This window comes from Triturus cristatus, chromosome 2_1, assembly GCF_964204655.1.
Source record: "Triturus cristatus chromosome 2_1, aTriCri1.1, whole genome shotgun sequence".
NCBI lineage: Eukaryota > Metazoa > Chordata > Amphibia > Caudata > Salamandridae > Triturus > Triturus cristatus.
In genome coordinates this window covers 257,533,303-257,555,745 of record NC_140581.1, presented here as the reverse complement: position 1 = coordinate 257,555,745, position 22,443 = coordinate 257,533,303, and positions in this window count along the sequence as shown.

The window sequence follows — 22,443 nt, the reverse complement described above, 5'->3', positions numbered from 1 at the left end:
GGTTAACACACACCTAGAGTAGGTTGCGAAGGAGGAGGAGACCTGCACACCCGCCCATCGGGTGCCCACTTTGCTAGCTGATTCCCCAGTCAGGTGAGTTTCTTGTAGAAGGGCAACCTGCACTCCCATACGATCTAAGTATGCAAACACCGCTCTGATTTTTTTAGGCGTATTTAGGCCACGAACATTCCAAGTAAGGAACCTGATCACACTATTCATCATGGAGGACCAGCCATATATGGACACATAGATATATATCTGATAGATGATAACCAGACTTCGCTTGCAAACACTCATGGTGTCGATCCGAGAAGGTACAAACTTCATTCTGCCTTTCCAAAAATAAGCCCCTCCCCACCCCTTACCCACTTCAGCTGCCCCAACATGCCAAAGCCATCCCAATGCCCTACCCAACCCTCCCCTCGCAACCCAACAACTAAATTTGGGGTACACCCATTATTAGGGGGCACAGAGTGCTACTAGCCTCCCATGGGTGGGATGTTGCCAAGCTTGTCCAATACACTGAACTGCATACATATAACAACTGTGACAAACAGTCTTAAGCTGAATTCCAAAGCACCTGGACGGTAAGGGTTATAAAGAGGAACCTACCACCATGACCATGACTAAATGCTGGTGGCAATCAGCCCATATGGGGCTCACGCTACAACCACTAATAGTTGAGCCTCAGGACAAGGATAAGAGCATAAAGGCAATGGGATCCTGTAAACAGCAACGTGGAATTAACAGAGGCACGACAATGCTTGCACAGAGCCTTATGTTACATAAGAGTAATCAACATTAGAGATTGGAGCAAGAAGAATATCGAGAGCAGTCTCATAAGGGAACCACAGAAAATCAAGAAGCCCAAGTCGGTTGATACATCCCACCCCAACTCCTCTTCCTCGGGAGCAGTAGTAGAGTCACGTCTCCTATGCTTCAGCTGCTTGGCATGTTCCATCGCGGCCCTTGGGGTCGAGAATATCTTGCTGTCACCATCCACCCCGATGCGGAGCCAGGCCGGGTACAGCATTGCATAAGGGACCCCCTCAGCTTGCAGGGCCGCCTGAACAGCCACCGTGAAATCAGGGAAAATGGCCAATGTGTTACCCTGATGGACGATAGTACCTTTCTCTCTTGACATTCTAAGGATAGTGTCACGATCCCTGTAATTCCCTGTAATTCAAGATCCTGATGATAATGGGGCAAGGAGGCGCCCCTGGGACCAGGCGGGCAGCTAAGGATCGATGGGCACGCTCCACTATAAACATGCTGGATAATTGGTCGGTACCAAAGATATCTGAGATGAGGTGTTCAATATAAGTCTCCATTTTGCCCACATTTGTGGACTCCGGCAGCCCAGTAATACGGATATTGTTGCACCGGGACTGCGCTCCTAAGTCCTCGTTCTTTACCTGGATAAGGGCGAGAACTTTCTCCATGTTAGAAGTTTTGTCTGCTACAGAACTTAGGCCGTCATCCCTTGCCAATACCCTCTGTTCTACCTCATCCACCCAGGCATTCTGTTTTTCAAGTTGGGGGGACATGTGATCAAGACGGGTATTCACAGCAGTCATTGTGTACTCTATGGACTGCAGGGAGCGCTGCATGGCCATTAATGTGGATTCCAGAGTGGGGAGGCCCTCAGCCAAGGAGTCAGCCAAGGAGTCCGACGCAGCCTTCTGCATGGTCTTGGTGGTCTTGCGCGATTCAAATGTCAGACGCGGCTGCGACTTGTCAGTTCTCCCTATGGCCCCAGACCTGGCCCGCCCGGTGGTATACACCTGATCTAATGGTAGAATAACAGTTGGTCGTGCAACGTGTCACGAGAGCCAAATGCCAATTGACTGGGGGTTCGTCGTGGCCCCCAGCCCCTGTAGAATCTGCACCCGCCGGAGCCACACTCCTTGGTAGGCTTCTCAGGTCAATTGGCGTCGGGGGCTATGCACTGCGATTCTCCCCCCCCAAAGCAAGGTCTCAACTGGTGGCAATGTGAGACCTTACAGGCAGATAAGTTCTGAAAAATCCAGGCGAGGGGGAAGGCCCGGTGCAGCACGTTTGCAGGCCCGAGGACCACACGGGGTCCCGACAAACAGCGGTAGGCAGGAGGCCTCTAATCCAGGCCACAGTTATCCCTCACAAGCTAGGCTGTCAGCGTTGCGCCCCACATCAGCCTCAGTATACCAGCCAAGGCCCCAGAGTTTATATACTATGCCCCCCGTTCCCCGTCCTGCAATGGGAGCTGTCAACCAGGCAAAGTCAGCAATGTCTTTACGAGGAGGGGGGGACGACACGCAGGTGCAGCACTTTTCGCGGGCCCGGGGGCCGCACAAGAGTCCCAGGGGTATCGGTGGACAGTAGGCCGAAGGGGACTTCAAGTAAGCTTCAGGCGACACACGGGAGCAAGGCCGCAGCGTCGTGCCTCGTGTCAGCCACAGCACGCAGGCCAAGGTCCCAGAGTAAGGCCCGATCCCGCCTCCGCAGCCCGTGCCTCAACCGGGCCCCAGCTCCACTCACCGCAGTCAGCGCCGACGGGCGACCGGAATCAGGAGCCGCCTCAAACCAGCAAGTGTCGCAGGAAGGATGATGCACGCAGCCGCAGGGGCTCGCTCCTCATGGTCCGAGCAGCCCCCGATGCCCGCACCAGCAAGCAGGCAGTTACACACTCCTCCGGTACCCTGCTCCCGGATCACAGCAGGGCAGGCAGCTTCAGCAGCAAGTCATACCGCCTCTCAGAGCAGGAGACACTGCACACAGATCTAGGCCAGGCACCAGGCTCCGCATCTTAGCACGGCATTCAGCATCGCGGCGGCCGCCATTTGCAGTGTCACGGTGGCAAGACAGCACAGGCTCATTTGTCCACATGCAGGGAATCGTCAGGATCGCATTCACCACCGATGGACTCTGCAGGATAACAGGAGTCCGCACAGGTATTCGTCAAGCATTAGACTTGCGAGATGCAGCAGATAATAGATGGATTGTGGCTCGGCCGGGCAGAGCCTCACAGCAGTGCGGCCATTTTGCCAGGCGCCCTCTAGCACCCCCCATCAAGGTATCCTTTGACCTCATCTTGAATCATCTCATGTCTGATGAAACCCATACCCCTTTGATCTGTGAACTTACGCATTGAACTATTAACCCTCTTCCGGGAATGTTCGACGGCCTCCTCTGATTTAGCCCCGTGCCACACTCTGCGTGGAATTATCCCAGACCACCAGAGCTCACATTGCCCCATGTATTTACTGATTTCACCCAAGTCAGCTTTCATGGCTTGCAAGAGTGACCTCCTCCCCATGGCAATGAGGTTGTTGCCCCCCAGGTGTTTCAGTAAGAAATTAGGGGGGACCCCTCCTTGGGCTAGTCTCTGTTCCAATCTGTTCCTGAGGCTGCTCCATCTCATTCCGGGGAAACCCATCCACACAAACTGCGTTTGTGAAAATCCCAGCATCCAATTCCGGCACGCAGCCGACTGCGCCACCCTGGAGACGAATGAATGCTTGATCACCCATACTTGGAATCCTAGTATATTAAAGAACACCATTTTTACACTCTGCTTCTTTAATGCTCATTATAATGATGCATAATTAGACTTTTATTACACTCAAAGTCACTGCACACTATAATTACTATATACAAAATTGCCTTCAATGGCGGATGAAACGCTTGTAGCAGTGAGACTCCCAACGTCCCACCTTTTTTATACCCTCTGGCTCCATGCCTGCCTTGAACGCATCCGTGGCCGCCCCGATCCTGAAGGAGTGACTAGAGTATTTTTTGTCAAGATGGGCAAGACCTGCCGTTCTTAGCAAGCCCTCAGTATGCGCTCTATTTGGTCGGGGGCCCCTGGTCAGCGTGAATCAGGAAGTAGCCGGGAATGTTGGGACGCAGCGATAAGTACTCCTTTAGTTTGGTGACTGGGCAGTATCTTTGATCCCCTAAAGGCCTTAGTACCACATCGGCCCCTTGCCCTATCTGATCAGTTTTGGACTTTCTGATATGAATGGACAGGGTACCCTCCAGGATGACGTCCTGTCTGCTTAAGGCGTCGCCCAACCTATCTGTCTTGGACATGACCACCAGTTCACTGATTCAGAAAGCCGCAAAGAACACCAGACAGAAGGCCATTGAGAAGAGGCTGGCCTCAAACTGTGAATAGATGACCTGCTCAATCACATCCAACATGCCCTGGAGTGTGGGAAAATCAATGGGGGCCCTGTTGACTGGGACCCTGACCTCATTCCTGGCCCAACCCTTGAGGGCCGCCCTGATGAGGAAGGACTTGGTTGGATCATGCTCCCCCTTAGTTTGGCATCATGGCTTACTGCTGCCAAGTGGCTGCATACCCAAGAATGGCTCCTCCCCTGTCCCTTTGCCCATAGTATGAATGCCTGCACTCTCTGTTCTAGGGGTAGGGAGGAGTGTCCCTGAGTTTGTGAAACTTCCAAGAATGTGGTAAGGTGCGCCTTATATCTCTTCCTGGTACCTGGTGCCGGAGAGCGTTCGCCCAATGCTCTCAGTCGCTGTTCCACTGCAAGATCCGCCAGAGGTGTGCCGGGAGGGGGTCATCTCAGCTCTCGCTCACGGCCAGGCCACCCGGAAACAGAGCCACTGAAAATGAGAGCACAAACCGCCACATTCTTGACCCCCTCAATGTGCCTTGCCCTAAATTCAACATTGCAGCGCAGGCATGCCCTGACTAACTCTCTTAGCAAACACAGCTCCAATGGGCACTTGGCTGTCTGCCCATTGATGGCCTTCACCACCGCCATGTTATCAGACCAGAATAGGACCTTTCTGGCTGATAACGCATCGGGCCACAAATGTAATGCAATGACAATGGGGAACAATTCTAGGACAGTGATGTTTGCCGTGATTTTACGCTTGCGCCAGGTGTTGGGCCATTCCTGGGCACACCATTCGGTACCCATTGTTGCCCCAAAGCCCTCTCTGCCTGAAGCGTCCGTGAAAAGGCAGAGCTCCGGACTCTCCGCCCAGGGTGCTCTCCAGATCACCGTTCCATTAAAATGCAGAAGGAACTCATGCCACATTGCCAGGTACTTCTTCAAGCCCTTCCCCAGCCGAACCAGATGATGTTTCTTGCTGACTTTCGCTGTTGCCCTAGCTAGTCTTCTGGCAAACACCATACCCGTAGGGACACTCTCGCTGCAGAATTCAGCTTTCCCAAGAGGCGTTGGATGGCACCCAGGGTGGCTTTGTCCTTCTCTAGCAAAGCCTGAATGTCCTGATGTAGAGCCTGCACCTTCTCCGCAGGGAGTCTGGACTCGCCCTGGATTGTGTCCAGCTCAATGCCTAAAAAAGTGAGAACCTGCGCCGGACCCTCAGTCTTACCAGGCACTAACGGGACCCCTAGGTGCCCCGCCAGGTCTTGAAAACACTGCAGACCCCTGCTACAATCCTGTGTACCTGCGCCCCCTATGAACAGAAAGTCATCCAGGTAGTGGGTCACTCCCTTAATGTTGTATGTCGCAGAGTGCACCCATTGAAGGAAAGAGCTGAAGGTCTCGAAGTAGGCTCAAGACACGGCGCACCCCATAGGCATGCATCTGTCAAAGAAGAATTTACTCTGCCACTTGAAGCCCAGAAGAGCTGGCATTCTAGGTAGACCGGCAGCAGGCGGAATGCTGACTCAATGTCTGCCTTTGCCAGCCATGCCCCCTGCCCGCTCTCCTCATCATGTCCACTGCCATATCTAGGTAGAAGTAGGAAACCGAACATGTCCCCTCCTCTAACCAGTAGTTAACTGAGTTGCCTTCAGGGTAGGACAGGTGGTGGATCAACCGGAAGGCCCATGGAAATGATGATGGGGGAAGGGTCCTTTTCCTTGGGAACCTTAGGGGACACCACCCGGGCGGGTGAGGCAAGGGTGTCAGCGCCGAGTGATAATGGAGGTGCCTGGGAGGATGGTATCCGGGGAGGGCTGGACACCAAAACCGGGCTTCTTGTCTTGCCGTACTGCAAATGTTGGGGAACCCTCTTGCTTGGTGCTACAAGAGGTGGCAGGATGGGTGGACCCACACTGCAGCTATGGGCAAACTTGCACGCTTTACCCCAGGAGCAGGACCCAGCATTGTACAACCTACAGGTGCCAGCGTTGAATCTTTTACCCCCTTGCTTCTGACCACCTCCCAGACCGACTCGAAAGGGCTGCTTGAACTGGCCTTTCCCTTGCTGCTTCTGACTCTTGGGTTTGTCTCCCCCTTTCGTGTTCGTACTTGCCTTACCCTTAATTCCAGACGTGCCTTTCCCCATATGCTGGACCCAGAGCCGAACTTCCATTTGGTCCCACCCTAGTTCAGGACTCATAGCCATCTTCTCCGGAATTCACGGTCATGGTTGTACCAACCCATGCCCCCATTCATTTCCACCTCATTGGTTATGGTTTGGGCGTACTGGAACAACCCCGGCCCCTGCTCTGGGTATTTCTCCATGATCACCGCCGCTAAGATGGCGAAAGCTTGCCCCCATGTTGTAATTGTTTTCTCAGGCCACGCTTGGAATCGCACCTTCTTACCCTCCTCCTCACCCCCCATCTTTCTTGTGTCCACCCCATCTGCCCCATGCATCAATGAGGTGAATATGTCAATGGACTCCCGCCTCCAGATCCCCTCCTTGGCCGCTAAAGGCACCTCCCATGCCAAGGAGCAACGCCCAGACACCAATGGTGCCAGCGTGACAAGTGGCAGGGGCGCCGCAGCTGCTTTGGCTGGAGCCGGAGGTGTGTGAATGCTAACTGCCTGGGATGCTGTCGTCGAGGGCACCACAATGGAAGGGACTATAGGGTTGGGCACACATGCCGTGGTCATCTGTGCAGCTCCCGCCCACTGCTGCCCCCCTAACTCTGGGGGAATGCTACTTGACACCGCGCCGGCGTGGCTCTGGGCTGCCAATGCCCCCACCCCCGCCATCTGTTGAGACCCAGGGTTCCCTGTGCTAGCAGCTGCCTCGGGAGCTCTGTGGCTGCTCGCGCTGCTAGCTTGATCCCCCCAGACCTGTGTAATGGAGGGTGCCACAACTGCGCCAACAACAGGGGATTGGGATGGGATTGTCTACACGTGATTGAAAGCTGGCCATCAAGCTTAGCATAGAGTCCATCATCTTATCCATCTCCTCCACGTTCCTGTCACCAACAGCGGAAATGTTCGGTGCACCCACTGGTGCAGGCAGCGCTGTCCCTGCTTCATGCAGGTTGGCCACTACCCTGACCTTTGGAGCTGGGGGGTCTGATGGGAAGTCCTTATTGGTGGGCCGGCGAGCCCGTTTCGGCCTGCCTGGTCCTACTTCAACCGGTCCTACATGGGGGCAACTTGTGAGTCCGACACAACCCCCGACACAACCCCCGAATCTTCTTGCTCTCGGAAGTTGAGCATTCCTTTAGCCCAATCGTCTCCTTTGGCCAGACTGCATCCTGTGACGTGACGGGTTGGGACTCATCCACACAGCTGATTTGGGGAAATAAGAGGGCGGGGGTTCCTTGGCTATTCATGGCTCTGGACTTGTCGGACCGACGGCCTCTATGCAGGTCCTAGGGGGAATAAAGAATCGTAAATAGCTACTCCCCACATTTCCTTGATTGCGCCACCACATGACTGTGTCACGGGAGCCCTATGCCCTGTTGCAAGTCCAACCAGCATCAGCCCCCGTACTTACTTCGTCTCTTGCTCTCCTGATACCTATCCTGGCGAGCGGTTCTGGGGGGGCTTTTAGTATCCTTGATGGCTGGAGCGTGCGTGAGTGCGATACAACCTTGCTTGCTGGCCCAAGGGCCTGTACTAGCTGTAATTGAAAATTGCACATCAGAACACCTTATACAAGCTGTTACCATCCCTGAGCCGTGATAAGCCTGAACACTTCCCGCCCATGTGCGCCCTGGCCATACCTGTTCCTGTTCCTTGCAATCCCCTCTTTGTGGAATGCCTGAATGACTGATCCAATCGGTCCTGTAATTAGAAAAACGTTACACTAGTTTTCTGAATATTCCTGCCTCCTGATGCATTGCATCCCTGACCACAATGCCACAGTGTGACCCTTTTAAACCTGTACCTTTTGCTGAGCCTTGGGCAGCCGTGTCTTTTAGGCGCTTGACGGCGACGGTTAATCCCGTTCTGAATAACTGGAACAGAAAACAAACAGGCGTCATCCTTAAGGCCCCCTTACTTGTACTTCCATCCCCACGGAGGAATGATACATGATACATCAGACCGAATTAACATTTGAACAGCCCAACAATTTGTCCTGACTCCGTTAAATAAAATACCCTTCCATCGTCAAATACACTGCATTGCCCCGATGATCAAGAATATGTAGTCTGCAAACCCTAAAACATGCAATATTCATTGTGCCGTCATAATTTATCGAGAAACGGTCTGTTCTGCCGGCCCCTAGACGCGTGCCTGAAACCAGAACAATGTGAACATATTTAAAGTCTCAACACCTTTGGAAACATGAATTCAGACCACCCGCTGCGGATAAGCTCCCCCTAATTGCTGCCCCCCACAGCACCGACCCTCCCCGGCAATAATCGGGCCCCACGCCTTCCACCTTGTGTGTATATGTGGAGGCTGGCCGCAGGCCTACCCATGCTAAAGGCATTAACCCAGGCTTACTATTGCCGCCACGCACACGCGGTCCCTCCCAGAGGGTCCAGCAATGTAACACCCGCATCGGGAATCTCACTATGAAGAGGGAGCCCCACCAAACGGGTAGAGCCGCGCCGGGTTCTCAGCATGGCAGCTGAAGCCGGATCCCATATGCGCTTCATGCGCTGCTAGCTCACCCGGTGCTGCCTCGCTTCTGGAGCTTCCAGTGCCACTTATCATAGAAAAGGACTGGTGAGAGGAGTCCCCCACCGTGCAGCTCCCGGTAATACCCCACCGGTGGGGACCCGAGAATGTAAGGGGCAAGCAGCTTACATCGTTTGTCCCATCAAACACGTTTCTAGTGGTAATATGCCGAGGCTGGGGCCCAACGGGAGGGGGGTACCAGGTTTCGGCCCGTTACCACCCAGACACGTCTGCTTGCTTCCATTCCTGTCCCGCCCAGCATCCCCTGCAAGCACCCGGTACAGCTCTGACACCGGCAGGGAATGCATGGGTTCAACGCGCCGGACAATGGCAAAGTTCCCAGAGCCCCAGCCATGTCCTCTTGTCCTTCTGGAAAGGCCCTGGGACATGGAAGCCATCCGCAGCTCGTGCCCCACAATCGTCCCGGGCGCGCGAGCCATTTCTAGCACGGAGGGCGCCCTGCCTGCTGTGGCATCCTACTGGAGGAGCGGAGCGAGACAGGCAACCGCGCAGTCAGGCCCATTGGTCCGCTTCCTGCTCCTTTCCGCAATGCCTCGATGGCACTACGGGTGCTGATACCGGGAAAAATTTGTGCTCTGATTGAAGCGGGAAGTGAGGAACCGCATGCTGCCATGTAGCCGTAACCCCCACCCCAACCCCCTCCTCGCCCCCAACCCAATCCCTCACTGCAGCCAGCCACGGGCATCGCCCATCTGGCCTCCGCGGGTCGGGCCTGAGGAATTGCCACTCGGACAGGTTCCCGGCCGGGCCCTGGCCATCGTGGTGGGACCTGAACAAAAAAAAAAGGGGTCTCTCACCTTGCTTCCTACGAGACCAAGCACAACCTCAGGGCATAAGACCGCCATGACCCGCCGGACGACCAGGGGACGGCGTGTCCAGCGTGAAAAAGTGGATGCCAAAATGGCAGGGGAGGCCTATATACCCCCTAGTGACCACACCGTCATCCGCTTCAATCAACACGCATGCACAGACGTCACCCAATGATTACACTGACACTTTCTTTGTGGGTGAAGAACTGCTGCAGGTTTATTTCATACAACATAAGTATGACAATAAATGGGTTATCTTACGGGCGATCCAAGGCAAGCAGCCCCTAGCTGCTCCGCCCGCCTGGTGAGCCAGCACACACGGTGGGTCGTTGCCCGGCAGTGTGGCACGTATTTATTTTCAGATAATCCACTGGGTCACGTGATCTGTCTCCTACTCCCGCCCCTTCTGACAGGGGCGGAGCGTGTTGTGGCACACCCCCGGTTGGTCAGGCCCCCCAACCGCCCGAAGGACTAACGGGGCGCCGTCGCGGTCTTCCCAGAACCCCCTTCGGCTCCTGGACCTTGGCTCGGGCACCCTTACTGTGCCGGACAGGGGTACCCTTACTGTACCGCCTGTCGCAGAGGTACCCTTACTGTACCCATCTGCCTCCAGATCGCCCTGTAACTCCGCCACAGCTCTGGGGAGGCTACCGTCGCTGCCAGAGCCACCCCCTACCCCCATAGGTGTTACTGATGTCCCTTGCTAGCTAGCGCCTCTTGTACGTCGAGCAGGAACATGTCCATCCCTACCCTGGACAGGTGCACCCCATCCACCTCGTAGTACCCCTCAACCTTCTCTTGGATCAATGCATGTCGGATGAAGCCCATGCCCCTACGCTCCATAAATTTCTGCATGGACCTATTGACCCTTCTACGTGAACGCTCTACTGCTGCAGGGGACCTGGCCCCTCTCCAAATCCTGTGGGAGACAATTTCAGACCACCAGACTTCGCATGTCCCCCCGGCCTAGCTAATGGCCGGCAAGTCAGTTTGCATAGACATGAGCAGGGCCCTCCTCCCCCTGGAAACCAGGTCATTACCCCCTAGGTGTAAGATAATAACGGAGGGCAGAACCCCTGCAACTGACAGGCGCTGTTCAATTGTGCCCCGGGCTTCATTCCATTTCATTCCCGGGGAGCCCAGCCACACGAACTGTGTATTATCAAAATTCTGCGACCAGTTCCTGTGTGCTGCCCAGCGTTCCAGTCTTGTGATGTAGGAGTGTCCCATCAACCAAACCTGGTGACCTGTCAATGAAACGATGAATCAGCTTTAGGTAGACGTATCTTTATTACACACAAAATTCGATACGCTCATCCAAGGGAACAAAAAACCCAGGGTGGGACTAGTCGGGTCTACACATACAGCATTAAGGGCGAACATACCTCTTAAAACAATCCGACTCCCACCGCCCCACCCCTTTTACTCCTTCTGGGCCCAGGCCGGCTTTGGCCGCTGAAGTAGCAGCACCAATTCAGAAGGAGTGCGAGGAGAATCTGCGCCCGCTCCCCGCTAGGCCAGCCTTAGCCAGGGTGGCTCCCAGAATACGGTCGAACTGAAACTTGGTGAGGGGGGATCCATCCGCGTGAACCAGGAAAGGACCCGGGGACGCTGGGCGCAGGGCCAGGTATTCCCTGACCATGTGAACCGGGCAGTACCTGATGTCCCCTAGGGTCTGTAACACGACTGTCTTCCCCCTCCCTGCCTGGTCTGTCTTTGATCTGCGAATCCGCAGTTCCAGCGATGCATTGAGGGCCACGTCCGCTATCCCCATCGCAGAATCAGACAGGTCAGCTTTCGATTTTGCCACTAGCTCGCTGACCCTAAATGCGTCAAAGAATGCCAAGCAGAAAGCCGTTGAAAACAGCCTGGCTTCGAAAGGGGAGAAAGTAATCAGTGGTACCGCGTCCAGGAGGAGCTGAAGGTCTGTGAATTCAATGGGTGCCCTGGTGTCAGGTTGTCTAACCTCCTCCCTGGCCCAGCCCTTCAGGGCCGCCCTAATCTTAGATGACCCCGTCGGGTCGACACTCCCATCTAACCTGGCGTCATGGCGCACGGCTGCCAGGTGACCACAGATCCATGAGTGCGGTCTGCCATTCTCCCTGGCCCATACCACAAAAGCCTCTACCTGCTCCTCTGCCCGCAAGGCTGAGCAACCCAGCGCCTCCACTACCGCTCTGAACGTTGCTAACTGTGTGTCGTATTTCCTCCGCGTCGCTGGCGCCAAGGACCTCTCCCCCATCTTCCTCAGTCTCTCCCCCACTGAAGCAAGTGCCAGAGGTGGTCCGGGAATGGTGTCATCTCCGCCCTTGCCCGCAGCCAGGCCTCTCGGAACCGGAGCCACTGAAAGCGAGAAAGAGCGTCAGCTGCCACATTCCGTACACCCGCGATGTGCCGCGCCCTAAACTCGACGTTGCTGCGCAGACCCTCCTTGACTAACTCCCTCAGCAGACTCAAGACTAGCGGGCACGAGGCAGTAAGGCCGTTGATGGCGTGCACCACCGCCATGTTGTCTGACCAGAAGACCACCTTCATGTTGCTCAGTGTGGACCGCCAGAGATGCAGCGCTACTAGAATTGGGAAGAGTTCCAACACTGCAATGTTCTGTGTCACCTTCTTTTTACGCCATGCATTGGGCCATCGCATTGCGCACCACTCTTCCGCCAGAATCACACCAAAGCCTTCCCTTCCAGACGCATCAGAAAACAAGCAAAGCTCCTGACTGGCTATCCACGGGGCCCTCCAAATCACCGTGCCATTAAAATCAATGAGGAATTCTGCCCACATGACGAGGTCAGCCTTCAGGCCGGCAGTCAGACGTACAAAATGGTGCTTCTGAGTCACATTTGCCGTGGCCCCTGCCAGCCTTCTTGAGAACACTCTGCCTGCTGGAATCACTCTTGCTGCAAAATTCAATTTGCCAATCAAGCTCTGGACAGTCCCCAGGGTCGCCTTGTCCTTGCCAAGCAGCGCCTGGATATCCTGCAACAAGCCCAGTACCTTATCGGCGGGGAGCCTCGACTCGCCTTTCACCGTATATAGCTCCACGCCAAGAAAGGTCAAGACCTGCGCCGGTCCCTCGGTCTTACCTGGGGCAAGGGGAACCCCTAGAAACTCTGCCAGCTCCTCAAACCGACTCAAGCCTACCACACACTCGTCCGACCCACCCGGACCGAAGAATAGGAAGTCATCCAAATAGTGGGTCACCTGCGTGATCCCGTGAAGGTCCCCCAGGGCCCACTGAAGGAACGAGCTGAAGGCTTCGAAGTAGGCGCAGGAGACAGCACAGCCCATTGGCATGCAGCGATCATAAAAGAACTGCCCCGCCCACTTGAAGCCTAGCAGATGTTGACTGGCTGGATGCACCGGCAGCAGGCGGAACGCAGATTCAATGTCTGCCTTCGCCAACCACGCCCCCTTTCCTACTCTCCTGACCATGTCAATGGCCATGTCCAGGGAGCAGTATGCCACGGAACAAATCCCCTCGTCTAGCCAGTGGTTCACAGAATTTCCTTCAGGGTACGAAAGGTGGTGAATCAAGCGGTATGCGCCCTGCTGTTTTTTTGGCACCACTCCCAATGGTGACACCAAGAAATGGTCCAAGGGCGGGCTGCTAAAAGGCCCAGCGACCCTACCTGCTGACAACTCCTTTCTTACCTTTTGGTCCACCACCCCGGGCATGTCCCTAGCTGACTTCAGGTTCTGTGCATCTCTGGACTCCAGCGGCCCCTTGTAGGGAATCCTAAAGCCATCAATGAACCCACCCGCCAGGAGGGGCCTATCCCGAAGCAGCGGATAACGCCTGATTAGTGGGAGGATATTTTCCAGGATGATGGGTGAAGGACCCTTAACGGGTCCGGGGCGCTCTGTGGTGAAACCAGAAATGTCGGGGACGGAACAGTTGGAGGGGAGGACTGGCGGAGGGGGTGGCCCTTGTGTGGTCTCATAGCCGTTGGGCGTCAGTCCTGTTGGGTGCAGCGGGCTGTGGTGTGCTCTGGCTAGGGGGGCAGGAAGTGGCAGGGTGTTGTGCGCCACACTTGCTGCAGTTATGTGCGAATTTACATGACCTCCCCCAGGTGCAGTTTCCCCCGTTGTAAAGGCGGCATGTCCCTGAATTGAATCGCTTGCCCTGCCGCTGCCCCCGCCCCCTGCCACCACGAAAAGGCTGCTTAAAGGGGCGCCTGGCAAACTGATCCCTCTTCCTGTCGACTGCCTCTCCTTGCCCCTTGTATACCTGATCCTTCTTGTCTCGGGAGGGTCGGCACATATGTTCTACCCAAAGCTGAATCTCCTTCTGGTCCCACCCCAGGTCCGGGCATATGGCCATTCTTTTCCTGAAGTCCTGGTCGTAATAGAACCAACCCAACCCCCCCAAGAGCCTGGCCTCTTCTTGGATCGAACTGGCATACTGCATTAGGGCCTCACTCTGGTCCGGAAATTTCTGCACTACGACAGCTGCCAATATATTAAATGCGGATGTCCAATTTTCGATCGTCTTATCCGGTCATCGCTGATACCTGACCCTTTCTTCTTCCTTACGCCCCATCTTTCTCGTGTCCACCCCTGCTGACCCATGCATAAGTAATGTCAGGATGTCTATATACTCTCGCCTCCATATCCCTTCTTTTGCGGCCTGTGGTACCAACCATGCCAGGGAACAGCGGCCTGATGCCAAAGGCGCTTGGGTGACAAGGGGCTTAGGAACCTGGGCCAACCCCTCCCCTCCTGACGCAGCACAGCCCGGTGCCATGGCGGGCGTAGACTCAGCACTAACTGGGGTGGAGGGCGTGGCCACCGCCGGTGTGGGTGGCGGGGGTGCTAGCGCGCTGGCCGTGGAAGTACTCGGTGCATTACTTGTGGAGGGACCTGTGTCCCCCATAGGTGGCAACCCCGGGGCTCCCCCAGGCTCACCATTGCGTTGTTCCACGGTTGTACTCTGCCCAGCCCAGACTTGGAGCACGGGTGCCAGGGCTGGTGCGGGCCCCGACGCTGCGGGCAATTGTGGCGGTGCCGCCAATGCGTCCAGGCGGCTTTGAAAGACCGACATGAGGCCAAGCATCTGGTCCATGGCTTTGCCCATCTGGGCCAGGTCAGTCAAACCTGTGGCAGAGTCGTGCACAGGTGTTGTTGCGACTGCCGGGAGGACGGTACGTTGTGCGATCGCTTGTCGTTTCCTGGCCGGCAGGGCCTCGGGCATGTCTTTGGATGTGGGCTTACGCACCCTGGTGGACCTACAGGGCTCCGACCCTGAGAGTCCTGGGGCTCCCTCGGATGGGGGAGGGGTTACGACCACACCCGAATCCTCCACCCTGCGACCCTCAAGGAAACCTTGGGCCCATGCCGTGCCCTTCTCACGGGCGAACGCCATAAAGTCCGCCCAAACCCCTTCCTGTGGTGCGCTCGGCTGCGTCTCTTCGACCGACGTCTCTTGGGAGAACAGTGGACCCGGTGTCCCGATATTCTCCATTGCGGGTGGGCTACTCCGAAATCGCAGCTAGCGCGCGTCCCCTTAGCGCCTTCTCCTAGGATCCTGGCCCTACGTTCGCGGGCTGTCCCTCACGGAATCTGTAATGGTGGAAAGGAGCGGAGTTAGGGCGGACAGAGAAGTAATGCACTACACATTCCCACAACCACATCGCTGGTAACCCGACACGCTCATGCACCGCGTTGCCTGGGTTGTACTGGGTCGCCAGACTGGCCTCGCAAGGACAAAATAAAAACATCTGTGAACACCCTTATGCGCAGCCTGGCCTTTATCAGACCTTGATTGTTGGCCGTACCCATGCAATTAAACAGTACATGACCTCCCCCATAGTCGCGCGCATGTTTAGTATCACAGATTGTTGTGTGGGAGACGTTGTCTAATGTCAAGCACTATTGAAACGCTTCTTTGCAAACTAGAATGTTTTCAGCGTGCTGCTTAAAAGTGTTTACAAAACGACACTGGACGCCATTAAAACAAGGCCCCGACCGGAAGTGGACTGCATGGAGAGGCACGGGACACGTGGAGACAATCCCAGGGGGTTGTTGCAAGCAATGCAGCCATTGTTGTTCATCGAGGGGCATTGCCAGTGGACGCATTGTTAGCATGCCAATGTTTTAGCACTGTGACCCAGACAGCATATGGTTTTCTTCATAAGGAACTGTCCAATTTCTTTTCTCTGTGAGCAAGACTTTGTTATTCTAGATTAAAATACTCCCGTGTATTGAAAGCGCATGGATCTGTGGTGCGACTCGACCCGCAGGCATAGATCTGTGGCGCGACTCGACCCGCAGGTATAGGAGCCCTATCCGCAATACCGTACTTAAATTACGCAGGCTGGAATGGGGGGGCGCACGTTAAATGGCCAGAATCACAGGGAGAGGACGCGACGTCTAACCACTCCCAACCCCAAGGGGTGCCAATAATGCGCCAGACCGTGGCAGACCCGTGTGATGCAACAGAAGAAGGTGCCTTCGTATTGTTGTTGCGTGTGATATAACGCGTGCAACCAACCAGCCGGTCTAGGCGCGCTTTTCCCCAGCATCGTATTTACATTACACATTCAGGCACTAGGAATGTTCACGTACTGTCCCAAACACTGGGAGTGGAAGCGACGTTAAGCCACGCAAAAAACCACCCCGGTCTATTTAAACACGCCACGACGTACATGGCCCGTGCAACCTCTGCGAGATAGATGAGCTCCGCACACGCGTTGCATGTCTATTTACATATCGCGGCCCCAACCCGCCGGCCAAGACGCGCTGCAACGCTGACCGCACCCCGCAACCCATTCGGTTACTGGAAGGGCTCGCGCGCCGCCCCGCAACACCGGGTGCGGTGCGTACGCGACGTGCAAATGAACACGCCCCCCCCCCACCAGGATGATCCAACGCGCCACAACGTTGAAAGGGGCCTGCGGCACTCAACGGGAAACAGGAGCACTCCCATTCCGTTGCTTAGCAACAACGCGAGTGGGGACAAACCCGCCGGTGCTAGCTCGCGTGAACCGCTAAACCTCTACACGTCCCCCAACCTGGTACGGGAATGGGTCACTTCCTTGGCCCGGGGCACAAGGTGTGGACGCGACGTCACGACCAACCACAACCCCCCCTTAACTCTTCCAACGCGCACATCGTGGATGGCCTGTGTAGCCCAACTTGAACCGTGGGCATTCCATTGTCGTCGCGTATAGACAGACACCGCGCACGTGGCGCCGCCGAGACCTGCACGCCTAAGACAACCACCGCACTTGCATACACACACGGGCGCCGGAACGGATGCACGCCACTCGCTGGCAGGGGCAGGAATTCCAGCGGCCTCACAAACCTCTGCGCCCTGTAGACGCGCCACAGCATTCGATGACCCGCACCCCTCTTGGGGAATATCAGGGCATCCTCAATTTGTTGCGACCGTAAATGGCGCAGTCCAAAACCCCCGTATTGGATCGAGTTCATAACCCCGCCTTCATATTACGCGTACTGCTACGGGCGGGGGTAAAGTCAATGAGTAGGAATGCGAAGAAGCTTTACTAGGTCCCAACTCACTTTAGCAACCTGGGCATTTTTTAAAGGACTCTTTGGCCGTCGCGAGAATCGAACGCATGACCCTCACATCAGCTCGCAGGGGACAGGTTTAAGTAACTGAGCCATCTTATGCAGAATGCACATGCTGCCACCCTATGTGAGGGCCTGCTGCCGCCAAGCGAGCATCAGCTTGCGATGCGCCACAACAATCTGTGAACGCGACACCAACCCCTAAACCCGCCACCCACGAGGCCAGCCATGCTGCGGGATTAGCCCGACTTGCACATGGTCGCGTATACCCACTAGGGCCTTGCACCTTCGATGGACCTTTATGAGAAATGGCCGCGCCTCGAGTGGGAGGAAAAGGGGCGGTGCCTACAAACTCGCGCACAATCGTTCGTGAAACGCGCCTGCACTCCCAACAAACTGCGCCAGTCCAATACTGGACGTCCCGTTACCCTGCCACCCCGCAATCGCGCCGCGAACAAATTGGCCCCCCCAGCAACACCCGTCTTGCCCCGCAGGGACACGGGCCACTGCTTGCGCCCCCCACACCCATGGCCACCCGGGCCACAGGGCCCCGTCCACCTGGTCATGCCCAGGGACAGGGCCGGGGTGGGAGAGGTTAGCAAGACTTACCGAAAGATGACGAAATCCCGAAAGTACGACGCTGAAGAGGGGGGGGCCCGATCGATGAACCGTGGTGCAGGCGGTCGGAAATACGCGTGTCCGAGCTGGAGCGGTGCGCGGGAAGCAGAGGAGGAACTGGGCAAGCTGCACGCCTAAGTAGGGGGGCAAGCCTCGCCCCCCCCCCAACGGCCCGCCTCCACCTACACACTACTGGGAGATCTCCTCCCTGGGCGTGGCCTCGCTCGCGAGGCAGAGAAGGGGGAGGGGGAAGGCTGCGACGGGCGGCCACTAGAGAGCTGCCCTGCTGATGTCCCACTGCGTGGGACGCGGGCAGCGGCAAACCCTCAGTGCGCAGGAAGTGACGCTCCTAGTGCGCCACAGGCCAGTCTGGGGGTACTCCTCCCTGAGTCCCCGCAACTAGAGCAGGGGGTGCGTTGGTGCCCAGATGGCACTAGAGGGCCGCCCTCTTGAGTGGCCCCCTGCGTGTGGCACGGGCAGCCGCATTCTCACGACTTTATGCCATAGCACTATAATGCTTAATGTGAAGTGTAACACACGTCTATTTAATCCTCAAAACTGCATTATCGATACCTGAGCCTCAGTTAATAATACAATAATTCTATCACATACAACTTTTAACTGGGGCTGAAGATGAATCTGTTGCTGGCGGGGGCAGCTGCAGGTCGGTGACATCCAATGTGTTTGCGCGCTAGCCTCGCCTCCCATGGTTATTTTATGCCATTTCGGATATAGCTTTTCAGGTTTTATGTTTCATGTGTGCAGACTAATATATTTCACAAGTAGCTATTAATATGCCTTTCCACATCCTTTCTCCTCTGCCGTGCCCCGTCCCTCTCCTGTGCCCCTCTTATCTCTCGATGACTTTCACCCCTCCATTGCTCCCTTCTCAGTACCCTCTGGTGTCCTTGCACGTCGCTCTGCATAGCTGTCACGTGGTTCAGTGTCACACAGGACACCTTCAGGCCTGTCTGAGGATTTCATCTGCTCTTTGCATTCTGGAACTTGTAGTTCTGCTTTGCTCATTGTAAAAACAGGCTTCTGAATCTCACCATGTATTCTTTAGTTGGCTGGAAAGCCAGGACTTTGTTGAGAGTGTCACGCATGGAATGGGGTTACGTTGTCCTCCCTCTCTCTCCTCCATGCCCAACACTGTGTCTCTAACCTTGTCCTGGCCCTGTCCCATGCCGCTGTCCATTGATACACACTTAATATATCTCTGCTATCCAGGTCCAAACATAACAATAGGTGCCTGCCCATTTATCATCACCTCTTGCTATGGGTGCTTACAATATTCAACGCCATGGCTTCCCGCACATTACTGCACTTTGATGCTGTTTCCAGGCCTCCATCAAACTTGCAGTGAGACTGGCCTTACAGGGTTTCCAATACTGCGCTCCTTATGTACTGGTGTCCAATCGAGTCCTCAAGCCAATGTCCTGCTGTGGACACTTCTGGGTTAAATCCAGTTTGCTTTCTGAAACAGAGCTACACAAACCTGGTGACAGGGCATTCCAGGGTCTAATTTGGTCAATCAGACAGCTCTAATTATGCCCGCATTGCCATGAAAACATTTGTTGAAGTGAAGGGTCTTTAATATTTTAGTTGCTGGCAAACTTTTTATTCCTTTCAGAATTCAATTTGTCAGCAAGAATCGAATGTCCTAAAACTATCAAGATCCCTGTATCTGTTCTTTTACCAGGATGGCAATTTGTATATATATTTCGAATATTCAGAAAAAACAGATAAGGTATAACTTCACATATCGCCTACCTTTCCAATTTTCGCTATGCCCCAACTTTTTAAGAGGTGCATGGAAGTCTTCATCTTCAGAGCAAGATTTCCAATAGAGTCAATTCTCCTTACACACAGTTAAAGAGTCTTTGCTACATTTCAAACATTTATTATATATTGTGCTGGTAACAGCTACTGCAGAAGGAACCGTTGCACTTTTTTTTTTCTCTCTCGATTTTTTCCACTAAAATAAACGATTTTAGAGTGTTTGTTGCTGCAGCTTTTTAGGTCAAGCCTAGTGGCAGTAAGCATATGCTGCTAGCTCTGCGAGTCTGCTGTAGTAAAGTATGGGAGAGAAGCTGCGCCCACTCTCCTCCCATATTTGTCATTAGCTTGTGTCATTGTCCTTTGTAAATGCTGCCAGTTTCAGATCCGTTAATAGGCTTGTTAGTCCCTCCTTAGTACGGCCTTGCCTTCATTTGTAACCTCCCATGGCGACTGGCTCTTTTACTTCAGTTGTTACACAGGACCTGTTATTTAGTCTGTAAGCACTATTTCCTTTCTTGAGTTTTTCTTGCTACAGGCCGGACAAGAACCGCTTGTGTTTTTTTGTGAAGCACGTCCGCCCCCGTAACAGGGGTGCCTGCTTTCAATCACTTTAACCCAGAATTATCTCATGTCGGTTTCAACCCCTCAAGTAAAATGAACTTAGAAATGATTAGCGAATTAAGTCATGTGAATTCAAGGTAACACATAATCCTGTGTTAATGGGCTGAAGCTTACAAGAGCACATCTGTGTTACACATCATCTGTACTAAAGCCACCTGGCGGTGTTGTGTGTCGATTTAGATACCGTATATAGGTTTCCCGATTTATGTCCTTATATAGGCACAATTCACATTGCCCATATTTAGGCATAGAAATCCTACCCTTATTTAGACATTATCCCTGCTAACCAAATACAGACATGGCCACCTACATCCGTTCATCTAACCAGACTCTTAAGCCTTTAGGACTTCCCCTTGCTTGGATATTCAGTTCTCCAAGATATTTAGGCATAGAAATCCTACCCTTATTTAGGCATTATCCATGCTAACCAAATACTATGAACAAATGTATTGTTATAACCACTATGGTCATCATTTCTTGCATAAAACTGCATGACCTAGAAATTTATTTATGTGTAACCAATGGGAACATTGTCCTACACCTCCAAAGGGTAGCTCAAAAACTTTTGCAATGAAATGTCCATATTTTTCAGGGTTCAACTTATCAAATCCAGAATCTTTTTATTTTAAGAATATGAACAAGACAGGAATGAAAAATATGTTAACCAATACGAAACAGATTTATTCTGCAGCCTTTATTGCCCAACTGTCTAGACAGGGTTTCGACTTTTGGAAAGACAACATTGAGACAAAATCTGTCTGGGGTACAAAAGATGGGCAAGTGCAGGGGGTAGAAGCTTTGTTTAGAGCCTGCATCATCCCTGAGCCAATTATGTTTTTGAATGACACTGTCCAACAAACATCTTGTCTTGGGTTAGCCAAGATCAAAGACATAAACACACCGACCATACCTATACCTGCAAGTAATAGCACTACACGGGGGGGAGGTCGACGTACATAATATTTTGCAGCACAACAGATCAGATCCAGAATGGAAAAAATGGTTGCTCTGGCCCACAGACACAAACAACTGTCAAAATCGATTCCTGAACAAAACACAGGGTTTCACTATCAATAGGCCAGACCCACGCTATGTTCAAAGACAGCATCCAGGGGTAGTAACAACATACAGTGTAGGGAAACTCTGCCTTGATTGGCTACAGACTGCAGGATGTAAAACAACACTTATCTTTACTTAAAAAAGGCGCAGACCTTAGGGAATTCTAGCTAGGACCGAGAAAACCGCGTCAAAAACGTTTCATATATGCCGGTATCTACGCTGCTTATAATGAAATATGGAAGATTACCCAAGTAGAGACTGCAGATTGAATACGAGAAATTGATAGTATTAATTTAGAGAAATCTCTCTCTGTAGTAGACAATGGGTTAATGACTCTGTCGTCCAGGATATATTCATTGGACATCATGGAACAAGACTTGGTCATGCTGCAACATGGTCAGTCTCAATTACGTTCTATAATGCTATTAGGCTGAACGCGCCAAAACTTGCGTTCAGGCTATGTGCCTTGGCGTTTAATCAACACTACATCACTGTTTTCAGAATTTAATCTCACTGATAAACAGATCAGACTGGAACAAAGGGGAGCATACTATACGGTGCTGAGCATTGAAAAACTGGAAAAATTACCATTCACGGTGGCCGAAAAACAAGCTACTGAGTGGATCAGACATGGTAAAATTACTCTGCCTGTTACAACTTTCCATTTTCAATATTGCCTAAAACATATACCTGCAGGCAAATATGAAAGGTTGGGTAAAGAATACATCAAGACATCTTGGGATTTACCTTGCACACATAGATGTTGGAGTGGGGGGCGTGAAGTGTTTCTTAGCGGTACAAACTGTGAAAACGCACTAAGCGGTTCTCTCCTTTGCCAGGGTATTAATTTACACGGGGCCTGCGATGCTTCCACTACAAACTTATCCTGTCACCTGCAAGGCTCACCAGCTGCAGTGATTAATCCAATTTTTGGACTACTTTCCAATGGAAGTTACCTCATGTTGAATGATCACAGCTGCTGTGGCATGTTGCCAGGTATCCCATATCTAGTAACGGTTAAATCCAGGTTCACTTGCTGTATGCAAGTCTTGTCCACACAAATACAGGCAGTCAGGGAGTCTCCTCTATGGCCTTCACTGAACATCTCTTCTATACGAATTGATACTCTAAGCAGAATGAAAGCCATTCTTTTACAACAAACTGTGCCACTGACCTCGCCGAAGAAACCTATGATC